Here is an 11,969-nt window from a genome sequence, read left to right on the forward strand (position 1 = left end):
AGATAGATAAATCTTTCTTTTTTTAATGGTCACCAAGTGACATCACTGAAGGAAGATCAGTTGAAATTTTAATCGTACGTTTGTAAGGTATGGCAATTTTAAAAGCAAAATGTGTGCATGTAATAGATGACTCTCTTTCCTATTGCATTTCAGAGGCATGAAATTGAATGGCTGTCTTAGCCCCCCTCCAAGAAAGTGGGATATGTATGCAGTTTACATATGCATGTTCAACCATCTCTTTTACCAAAATCACTGTTATAATATGAATTTAAAGAAATACATTTAAAGGAAGAACAAAGATCCACATGACTTTACATTCAAGCTCAAACATTGATACCTGGATGGTTTTACATATTGGCTATGCTATACTTAACCTGGTTCATGAGATAATCCATTGCAAATGAACTGTGAAGAAGCCCAGTAGGCTCGGTTTAAAAAAAAGTATTCACAGTTAAAATAGTCTCCAAACAAAGCAAGTTGCACAGATGTAGCTCCTTGTTCTTCCACATGAGGCGTATCCTATGAATACAGTCACTGAACTGTTAATAGCAACGGTAGCAGCTTGGAATAATCAGGGAATACAATCTACTCTGCTTATATGTGTAGAGGAAAGCTGTGAAACAACACAACATCATCCAGGAATCATGCAAAGATTCATTCAGAAGATGAATGTTGAGATTTTAGGGGCTGCAAAGTACAAAGGACAAAATTTCTGAGATTTTTTTTTTTTGCTTCCTGCAAGAAACATTGCCTTTTTTTCTTAGACTCAACATATTTGCCCTGTTTCACTGGTGTAGTTCTCATTATTTTTAATTAATGCATCAAGCTCAGCAGCTTTGCATGAGGCAACACATTACAAGCTATTAATTCTCCTGAAATGTTCTGATGATTGCTTGTCTAATCCAGAACAAACATGGATCCAGAGCTTGCTGAGGCCAGCGTCGTCCTCCTGGGGGGCGCGGGGGGGGAGCCTTTCTAAATTCAGCTAGGTTACATAGAAGCAAAGAAGAGGTTTTAAAGACATCTTCAGGTTTTCAGAAGTTTTAAAGCTGGATCCAAGCTATCATATTGAACCTAAAGCTTCTGGTTTATTAGGTTTTATTTATTTATGTATCAAATATATATTCTGGCTTTCCTCCAGGAACTCAAGGTAATATAGATTGCATTCTCTCCATCAATTTTTCACCAAACAACATTGCTGTGAGGTAGATTAGTTTGAAGGGCAGTGTCTGATTTAATGGCTTCCAGTGAGCTTCCAGGCTAAGAATGGATTTGACTTGGCATCTCCTAGGTCTTGGGCCATCACCTTAACCATTACATCATCCTGTTCTCTGTTAATTATTTTAAACTCCCAATAGATTTTTCAAGCAGCGAGTCAAACAGGTCAGTCTGACAGTTTGTATGTGTGTCATGAGCTCTCTCTCTCTCTCTCTCTCTCTCTCTCTCTCTCTCTCTCTCACTCTCTCTCTCACTCTCTCTCTCTCTCTCACTCTCTCACTCTCTGTCTCACTCACACACACCAAGAGTGTGTAGACACTCATAATTTTGCAAATTCTAGGAATCTTGGGTTATCTCAGTGAGCATTAATACAATCTGTGAAAGTAAGAGTGGTCCAGGACTGCAAAACTCCTGAACAATCACTAGATGACAGCAAAAAGTTATTATTTGAGCCCCAACATGCAAAAAGCAAATATAGGAAGGGAAAAAAATAAGAAAGGGGGATGAGTGAAAAAAGTTACAGAAATGAAATTTATATTACATATCTCTAAACTGGGGATGGAGAAGTAGAGGGATGGATGGAGAGATGGTGAGACACACAGGTGCCTACAAACAAAAATTAGTTTTATAATGTTATGTACATACCATTGTTTCTGTTTAAGAGTTCAAAGCAATATACATATACTGTCCCACTCTCCTGTGGTTTTTTTCCACAACACATTTTATGTTTAAAACTATATTTTTAGCAGCAAAAACTACAAATGAAAGCACAATGGGTATATTTATTTTTTTAATAGATCTTTTTTAAAAAGAGTATTGCCTCCTTAATGGGCTGATATATACATGACACCGAACAGTCCGGTATATACATGGACGCCAGAACAGGCTACATTTATAAAAGCTTTCCACCTTGACCTTAACACTATTCTTACTCATGATGTTATTGAAATACTATCTCTTGAAGGTCAGTTTGGTGCAGTGTTTAAGACACCAGGCTAGAAACTGAGAGACTGTGAGTTCCAGTCCTGCCTTTGGCATGAAGCCAGCTGAGTGACTTTCAGCAAGTCACTTATCTGTCAGCTCTAGGAAGTATGCAAGGGCAAACCACTTTTGGAAAATCATGCCAATAAAATAAATAAATAAAAACCTTGCAGGGATTTATCCAAGCAGTCACCAGGAATCACTAAAAGGTGCAGAAAAAGTTCTGTCACACCTAATCCTGTGTCCCAAAGGTGCTCCTTCCAAAAGGCAACTGGACTTTCTTTGGGTTTTCTTTTCCTTGAAGACATTTTGCTTCTCATCTGGCCAGAACTGAAGAACCTTCTTGGATGACAAGTGACACATTTTTAAGGAAAAAAACAAAAGAAAGTCCAGTTGCCTTTTGAAAAGCACCTTTGGGATAACCATGGCCTGGATGATGGGGAATCTCCACAGACACCTAACCCTGTGGTTTTGGGATGGTAGTGTGTCCTTAATGTTAGTGACAACAAAATGAAAATCATGTGTGCGGCTGAGTAATATATCCTTATATTTTAAAAAACAACAACCACATAAAAATCTGCAAAAGAGCGGAAAATACGACAAAGATATAATATATTTAATAATCCATGTAATCACAGCTGCAAGATTAGTTTATGCCCAAAAATGGAAATGTAAAGAAACTCCAGGTGAAATAAAAATAATTAGGAAAATTTGGAACTGCGCAGAAATGGATAAATTGACACAAGAATTAAAATATAAGGATGATTCTGATTACTACAAAATATGGGGAAAGTTTTATCATTGGTTGGAAACTAGAAAGGATCAAAAAATATAGAAAATGATTAATGTTTATGTATATATTATATACTATGTATATAAAATGTAAATATGTATTATTCTTTATATGAATTAGCGATATAAGACAACTAAGTGTGTCAGGATGATTGCACCATGTCTATTGTTTTTAAATGTATTTTTCTTTTTTGTGTGTGTTTGTTCAATAAAAACTTAAAAGTTTTTTTTTTTAAATCAGCAAAAGAGCTCATTCTTCTATGTATCTGCATGAGCCCCTCTTCTGGAAATTCCTGACTGACACAAGAATGATTGTGCCAAAGCACAACAAGGTAACACAGCCAGTCACTCCATGGTAATTTTGCTTTGTGGCCAACTGACTGGTCTAATGATACTTAATGCAGCATTTCCCTTGCATAATGGGAAATGATTGGTTTGACCTAAATTCTTCTAGTGAATCATACAGGGACACGGTGGGCTGCCTCTGAGGTCAATAGATATTTAAAGGTAGATTGTTCAACTATTGAATCATTTACTTCTAGCTGTTTCATAGACCATTGGTTTGAGTTAGCAAATGGTTTTGACAACTGCTATGCAAAGAAAGGGTAGACTAAAAATAATTTGGATCATAGGCACAGATATCAACCCATGCAATTACATTATTTTGTCCTACCTATAGTGAAATAGTGACAATAGTCTCTGTTCTTATACAAAAATTTAATCTTGGAAATCTAGCATTGAGAAAACTATACATGTATCCTTATTGTCCCCTCTGTTACATTCTTCCAATTCCTCTTCAGTCATTCATATCACTCATAGTACCTTTTTATTCCACTTTAATTATACATGAATATGTGCAGTTGAAAGGCTGCATATTTTTTCCCTGATCCTTGACCTCATTTTCATTTCTCTTACTTTCCTCTGTTATCTACTTGTACCTATTTCTAGATTATAGTCTTCTTAAGGCCAAGAATGGCGGACAGAAATAGTGATCATATACACATTCAATTTCCTTACATGTCATTCTAGCGGTGTATAATTGGCAATCAACACATTACTATAATGATGCCACACTATTGCTATGGCAACGCCTGTCTGACACGTGCTTGTTCCCCTAACTAATAGTATGCTGTACACCAGGGGTCCCCAACCACTGGTCCGTGGACCGGTACCGGTCCGTGGAACAAATCCTACCGGGCCGCTGGTTTGCTGGGTGCCGCCATCTTGTTTTGATGAAAAAGTGCTTCTGGTGAGCTTTTCCGGGTAGAAAGCTCACCGGAAGCACTTTTTCATCAAAACAAGATGGCGGCGCCCAGCTGATGCCGGTACCGGGCCGCGGCATAAAAAAGGTTGGGGACCACTGCTGTACACCATGGAAAGGATAATGACAATGGTAGACCAGCAACCAAAAAAAAAAGCTATTGTAGCAAATGCTTGTAAAGTACTGTGGAGGTTCCTTTTCCTGGCTGGTCATTTGCTTTGCAGTTTAACTCTACATCCTTTGTACCTGACCCTAATAAAGCCTCTTTTAGCTTCTTACTGAGACTTTGGGTGATCATATGCTAAACTGAGTCACAGAAAGTAGCAGTATAAAAACAAGCTGGAAAGTGGATTGATCTAGTTAGGGCTTAAATAGGAGACCACCAGGAAATCTACAGCTGTTGATTGAACTGAGAAATAAAAGCAATGGAACAGAATGAAACACAAACTATTTCTGCAAGACAACTATCACCCTCAAGATAAGTATCGCCATGAAACACGTTGACTTCAGTTTGGGATGGTTTTATTTTTATACTGCATCAAGGCTGTAATGCTGTGTCCATGAAACTCTTCAATGTGACAGACATACTGGTTGGAACAGTTGAAGCTTGATAATGATAAAAGTACCCGGCAAGTATCTGAAATCAGCTTGCAGTTTTAAATTGCCTGGTTTTAGTTTTACAGTCTTTTGAGTGATTTCCCTTCCAATAGAAGGCCCAGTTTCAATCCATTCTTCTATTAAGCTCGCTCCTGGGGGAATTACATGTGTCAACTCAAAGTACTTGGCAATCTGGCAGTGTTCCCAAGCAGAGTCATTTTATATTTTTGCTATTGCTGGGTTAGTATAAAAATCTTCCAAATGAATGTCTTTGGTTGTCAATCATGTGTAGTGACAGAATGCATGCGTCTCTCCCACCTTCAATACATTATTTCCTCAGAAACCTTGTTCCTCCTAAGGATTTATTGTAGGAGTCACAGAAAATATACAATTAGACTATAAAACTATTAGCATAAATTCAGGCATGGTAAGAGAACTGATAACTGATTTAAGTTGGAGTTCTCTGACTAGATTTGTACAGTAGAAAAGATTCGATGTTAGTTGTTGTGTGTCACTGAATGTGAAAAAGCATTTACCTACTGAAAAACATGCAGGATGTTTTTGCAAATGTTTCGTTTGCAAATGCCCAATGCCTGAGGATGCCTCCAGACAAATGTGTGGTTTATTGTCATTGAATAATGCTGGACTGGAGTGTTTGTGCCAGTGGTGGGATTCAATTTTTTTTACTACCAGTTCTGTGGGCGTGGCTTAGTGGGTGGTGGCGTGGCTTGGTGGGCATGGCTTGGTGGGCATGGCAGGGGAAGGATACTGCAAAATCCCCATTCCCTCCCTACCCCACTAACCTGCTTTCCAGCTCTGTTCTCCTGTGCAGGGCAACAAAAGAAGACCCAGCCGATCAGCTGGGACTTGGGAGGCAGAGAATAGATGGGGGCAGGGCCAGTCAGAGGTGGTGTTTGCCAGTTCTCCGAACTACACAAAATTTCCGCTACCGGTTCTCCAGAACTGGTCAGAACCTGCTGAATACCACCTCTGGTGTGTGCACATGCACAACCACATATACATATGCACACATTTTACATGCCTACATGCTTAAAGAAATCTGTGGCTATCTAGTTTAAACTCCCTTCCCAACAATCTTACAGAAAAAGTTTTTATCTCTTTCATGAGGTATAAAAGTGTAAATGCCAGCTTGATCTCACGCGGTACACTGTTCCAAAGTGAGAGGGCTGTCACTAAAAATGCAACCTAATCTCTCTAGGGATGGGCACCTTCATCTTCTTTTAGAAAGGCCAAGTAAGATGGACAGCTTTTATCTGAAGAAGAAAGCCCAACGTTTAATTAAAAGTTTTTAAACACAACCCTAGAGGGCTGTATCACGTTATAGTCTCTTCAGGATTGCACCAATTCCATTGCTTTTAGAGGAATCACAGATATATCTTAATGTTCTATAAAGGTGCAGTGTGACTATATGTAATTATGATGGGCAAATAAACATCCTTTCTTTTCCTCCCTGATCAACCTATTTTACTGCCTCACTCTGAGGCTACATGCTCTTGTCTCCTTCAAGTTGACCTCAACTCCTAGGGATTGTTGGCATATGCATACATCTCCACTGACTTTAATAACCCTACTCCTCACCTAGGCAGGAGCAAGATGGAAGAATACTTATTCTTAATGTCTTTAAATATTTAATATTTTTCTTCTATACTTTCCTTGGCTTCATACATTAAATATAAAATAGGAGCTCTCCTGTCATCTGTTATCACAAAGCAATACAATGTAATTCTGCTCTGTTTCCCAGAATGTATTTTGTTTTCGTTGTAAGTGTATTCTATGCTAGATAGTTTCTTCAAGGCCTCTCATAGCCAGAAACCAGCTGCCATTGAGAGAACAAATGGCTTTGCTGAGTTGTAGATTCTAATGAGATCTTCTCATTAGAATGTCTTGTTATTCTTTTCTTACAATACATTGATTCCTATCTGCATTGATCACTTAACATGCAGCATGAAAAACTTGATTTTAAAGATGACCAGGAAAAGACGCTTTCATAATTTGATCAATTTTCATTGAAGAGTTGAGTTGGCTTCATTTGTCTGTCGCCCGTTAGGAGTGACTCTAGGGTAAAGTTTTTGAAATAGTATTTCACAATAACTTGATGAAACCTCATGAACTATGAAGGCAAAACACAAAAACCTGCTCTGGAGGATGGCAATAAGGAAAGGCAGTTTCTGTGATTCTAAGTTGAATGGAAAGACTCTTTTTCTCCAGAGGTTGGAGAAAGCTTCCAAGTTTAGTGAATTCATTAAACAAAACCATACCTGTAATAGTTAATGGGTAGCATAACTCCCCAAATAGTACCTACAAGGTAACAGATTGCTATGCCAAAAGTAACATTTTCAAAATGTGTATGGTATATCACACAAGTAATTTGAATATCCGGCATATACATTTTAATTGTATGCTTCCCATCAACAGGGACGTTGTGGCTCAGTGGTGCTAAGATCGTGAAAGGTCTACAGCTCAGCAGTTCGAGACCCAAGTGCCACAAGATGGAGTGAGCTCCGGTCACCTGCCCCAGCTCCTGCCAACCTAGCAGTTTGAAATAATGTAAATGCAATAAGCATACAGGAAGGTAACAGAATTCCATGTTTGGCCTGACGCAGCATGATATGCTGGCCACTTGATCACGGAAATGTCTCCAAACACTGCTGGCTCTTTGGCTTAAGAAATGAAGAACAGCACTGCCCCCTAAAGTTGTTCACAACTAGTGGGATAAAACCCACAGGGACATCTTTACCCTCTTCCACCAACTGATTTTTGCTAGTTAAAGGCTATACTGATTGGCTTCCTGAAAACTCTCTGAGTGCCAGTGTCACAGAGATTTGATATTCCAGACATAATCCAGGAAATGTATTATATATAGATGTTGCTGTATTAAAAGTCATTGTGATGTAGTTGTCTCTAATAGATAGAGGGAGGGACTTCCAAGTACTTCTCAAGATGAACATAAGAACTCCAAACTGGCCAGTTTCTGTGTTGATCTCAACAGAAAGAGTGCTAAATTTGAATCCTGACACACTTGGGCAGCCCCATGGATATCCAGTTTGCATAAAACGGATTCCAGTTAAATAAAAACTCAAACCAGGTACGAAATAACCTCTATATCTGAAAAATGTCTGGGGAAATGTAATGCTTAATTAGCAAAGGCAATGAAATATAATTCTGCTTTTGCAATCTCTTTGAACATTAGGGCTACCCTGTAATGACTGGGTGAGCAGAGGAGGCGGAATGAAGGATGAGAAATTCATTATTCTTTATCTACTTTGCTAATGAATCCTGTTTAAAGACAATGGTGCAGTGGCTCATCACAAGTTGGCTGGATTCCGCAAGTGGTTTGGGATATTCTCCCTTAGGAACAAATTTGAACATTAAGTTTCAAATAATATGGTTGATATGGCTTGACCAATTTATATATTCCTACTGGAGTTTCTTTGGAAGTGAATTGCGAAATACCAAAATGTTTTTAAAAAGGCTCACATTTGCCAGAAAGCTTCTTTAACTCCTAATCATTTCACATTTCATAGTCTCCAGAGATATTGGACTGCAATATGCGTCGAACTGAACTACCCCAGTGAGTTTGAAAGGCAACATCCAATTTCTAATAATCACAATTTATTTAGGACTAGCCTGACATAGGAGCCATTTCATAAGTTCCATATAAAAATGGTGAAATATGAAGTTGTGTATAAAAATTAATTTTTATCCATTGCAAAAAAATAATCTTCCAAATGTGAGAACAGATATACATTTCTTGTATGAAACTGCATCAAAGAAAATGTATACAGTATGAAAGAGAGAGAGAGAGAGAGAGAGAGAGAACTGAACAGCAATGATTTTATGTACATATTATTGTATTTTACATAATTATTTTTGACATTTATATAAATTTATAAATAGGAAAAATGTGAAATTGAGTGTTTGCAGTTTATACTTGACCTGCCAAATGATAAAATGCTTTTTCAAATATAGAAAGAAAAGATTATTTTTTATTCCGACTGTTGTTAATTGACAAATAATAGTGTCCATCAAGCCTTTGAATATCTTTGCATGTATGATGATAAAAGTGTACAGCATTCATTTCCCTGGTCCTTCTCATAGATTACAGCCATTGGTTTACAGTTCAACTTATATATTTATAAATACCAACCAGTGGTGGTATGCTACCAGTTTGGACCGGTTCGGCTGACTGGTAGTAAAAAAAAGCCAACAATCATCTGAGAGGAGGAAAAAAACCCTCACACAATCAGCTGAGAGGAAAATTTGAAGATAAAAGTGCAGGATTGGCCCTTCCACCTGCCCCTGTGCTTTTCTTTCTTTATCCTCTCAGCTGATTGGCGCTGCAGGTCTCAGCTGGTGTGGGAAAAGCTGCGCGCTGGTGTTAGGCAAAGCACGCCCACCAAGCCACGCCCACCAAACTGGTGGTAAAACAATTTGAATCCCACCACTGATACCAACACATTATGCCAAATAAAGTTCCTCTGTGAAATAGCTTTTTTTTCCCCAAAAGGGTTTGTTATGGATATGTATGAGAAGGATGGGGAGGAGCCAGAGGCATCTAGAGACAATTGTCTTAGTGGGGCTGTTTCCAGTAGTGATGGAGCCAGTAATGCCACTAGTTGATCTGCTCCAAAAAGTCCCCAGGACATCTTGCCCACATTTCCCAACTGTCTCTCTGAAGTTCAGCCAACCTGTCCAAAGCATAGGAGAGAACGATCTGGCAGCCGAGATCAGGACTCCATAGATCAAAGAGACATACCAAGAAACAAGGCTACAGAATAGACAATGCAGAGGAGTAAACTGCTGCAGATGGTTGTTGAGCGGAGGCACCACAGCATGGTGGATTTATTGGCCTCCCTCCCTGGGAACAGATGCAGAAAACAACTTTTCAAACCTCAGCTCTGTTGGGTTTACCTGGCTATGCTTGCCTAGGACTCTGGAGTTCCACCTCACTATGTCTCTTGTCTTTGGCACTTCCTTACTGGATTCCTTCTCTCAACTGTGCCAAGCCTGTGATTACCTTTGCAAGTTGCCATCTTAAAATACTGCTAAAAATGACTCTTTTAAGAGTTCTGCCTGAGTTTGTATATATATATCACTAGAGTATATCGGGCATCCAGCTTGCTGTCTTGTTGGCTGGCAGCCAGTAGTGATGGCTCAGAAATGGGTTGAAAAGAAGCATGTCTCCTTTACATGAATCAACACGGTATTGCATTTTGAACATCACGTATCTGCCTTTCTTTTCCTAAAAGAAGCTTAGGTGCCTAATAGCCACGAAATTGTACTTTGGGTTGAATTAATCATACTGATTAATTCAACCCAAAGTACAATTTCGTGGCTATTCTAAAGCAACAGAAATGTCACAAACAGACCCAAAGGATAAGAGAAAGTCTAGAGCAGGGGTGTCAAACTCACAGCATCATGGCGGCGTCACGTGGTGTATCAGGACTTTTTCGCCCTTTACTAAACTGGGCAGGGACAGGACCAGCATGTGAAACATCTGGCCCGTGGGCCGCGAGTTTAACACCCTTGGTCTAGAGAAAGTTGTTCAAGTGAAGAGCTCATATAGTTGGCTGGCTCCTGGTACCATTGCTTAAGCCAGGGGTGACAAACGCAAGGCCCATGGGCCGGATCCGGCCTACAAAGTGCTTAGATCTGGCCCGCAGGGCCACCCTGGAAACAACAAAGGACCAGTCCATGTGCCTCTGCCAACAAAAATGGAGCTCAGGAGGGTTGCGCACGGCTTTCCCAAGCTCCATTTTCACTTGCAGAGCACTGCAGGAGGCCGTTGCAGCTGAAAACTGAGCTCAGGAGCCCGTTTTCTCTGGCAGAGTGCTCTGGCCACCACAGGCACCCCTGACATGAGTGACATCGAGCTGGCCATGCCCATCCCAGCCCCACCCCCCCGAGGTCAAACACAACCCTGATGCGACCCTCAATGAAATTGAGTTTGACACCCCTGGCTTAAGCTAGTGGTGAAGAATAATGATCCCTTTATGACTTGTGGACTTCAACTACCAAAATTCTTGAGACAGCCATGCTGGCTCAGGAATTCTGGAAATTGAAGCCCACAAGTTTTAAAGGGGCCATCATTCCCCAGCTCTGGCTTAAACAATGCTACTTAACAGGACCCAGGAAGCAGCTTTCACTGTTGTGCTAACTGCCTTCTGGGACAGCATCCTCCTGGAGATCACATCATCCTTCCTGCCATATCTTAGTAGCTTTTAAAAGAGCATTAAATGTTTAAAATACAGGTAGTCCATAGATAGATAGATAGATACAGATAGATAGATACGGATGGATAGATGGATGGATGGATGGATAGATAGATAGATAAATAGATAGATAGATAGATAGATAGATAGATAGATAGATAGATAGATAGATAGATAGATAGATAGATAGATAGATAGTGTGTGTGTGTGTGTGTACACACAGATGTTGGTTACTCAGCTCTGTTGGGTTTACCTGGCTATGCTTGCCTATATGACACGACCACTGCTGAATGTTTCTGTCTAAGATTTAAAACAAGGAATTCAGCAAAGGGCTCTTTTTTTTTTAAACCACATTATCCACGTATATCAATCCTTAAAGTTTGTAGGTCCTACTTAGCTACCCATGAAAGAAGCAGGTAGAAAGTATAATTTCTGGACATTTCATACAATTTAAACCACTTGGAACTCAATGGGCAAAGTCAAAATGCATACCTCTCCAACATATTGATTTCAGCAGCAGCAATTCTTATAAAAATTAGCAAAATGCCTATGATTCTAAACGTTCTTATCTAGCAGGATTACAGTCTTTTGAGTGTAATCACTCAACCCAACATTCATTGCTCAAAAATTAAGCTCCAGTTGTTTATATACTTTCTTTCCTACCACAGCTAGCTAAATCCTTTGAAGAATACATTCATTAGGGCATGAATGGATAAATGTACATATGATTGACTTCGTTTATTATAAATATTTCTAAGCTGACTTTCAAGATTGCAGCCTTCCCAAAAGAACATAATCTCTCCCATATGACACATAATTTAATTCCAAACATCATGAATATCTATCTCATCAATGCAACATCCAGAATATTTATTAAAAAGGAGCAG

Source organism: Notechis scutatus, chromosome 2 (assembly GCF_049901735.1).
Source record: "Notechis scutatus isolate UNSWTSFEM ecotype Mainland chromosome 2, rNotScu1.2, whole genome shotgun sequence".
NCBI lineage: Eukaryota > Metazoa > Chordata > Lepidosauria > Squamata > Elapidae > Notechis > Notechis scutatus.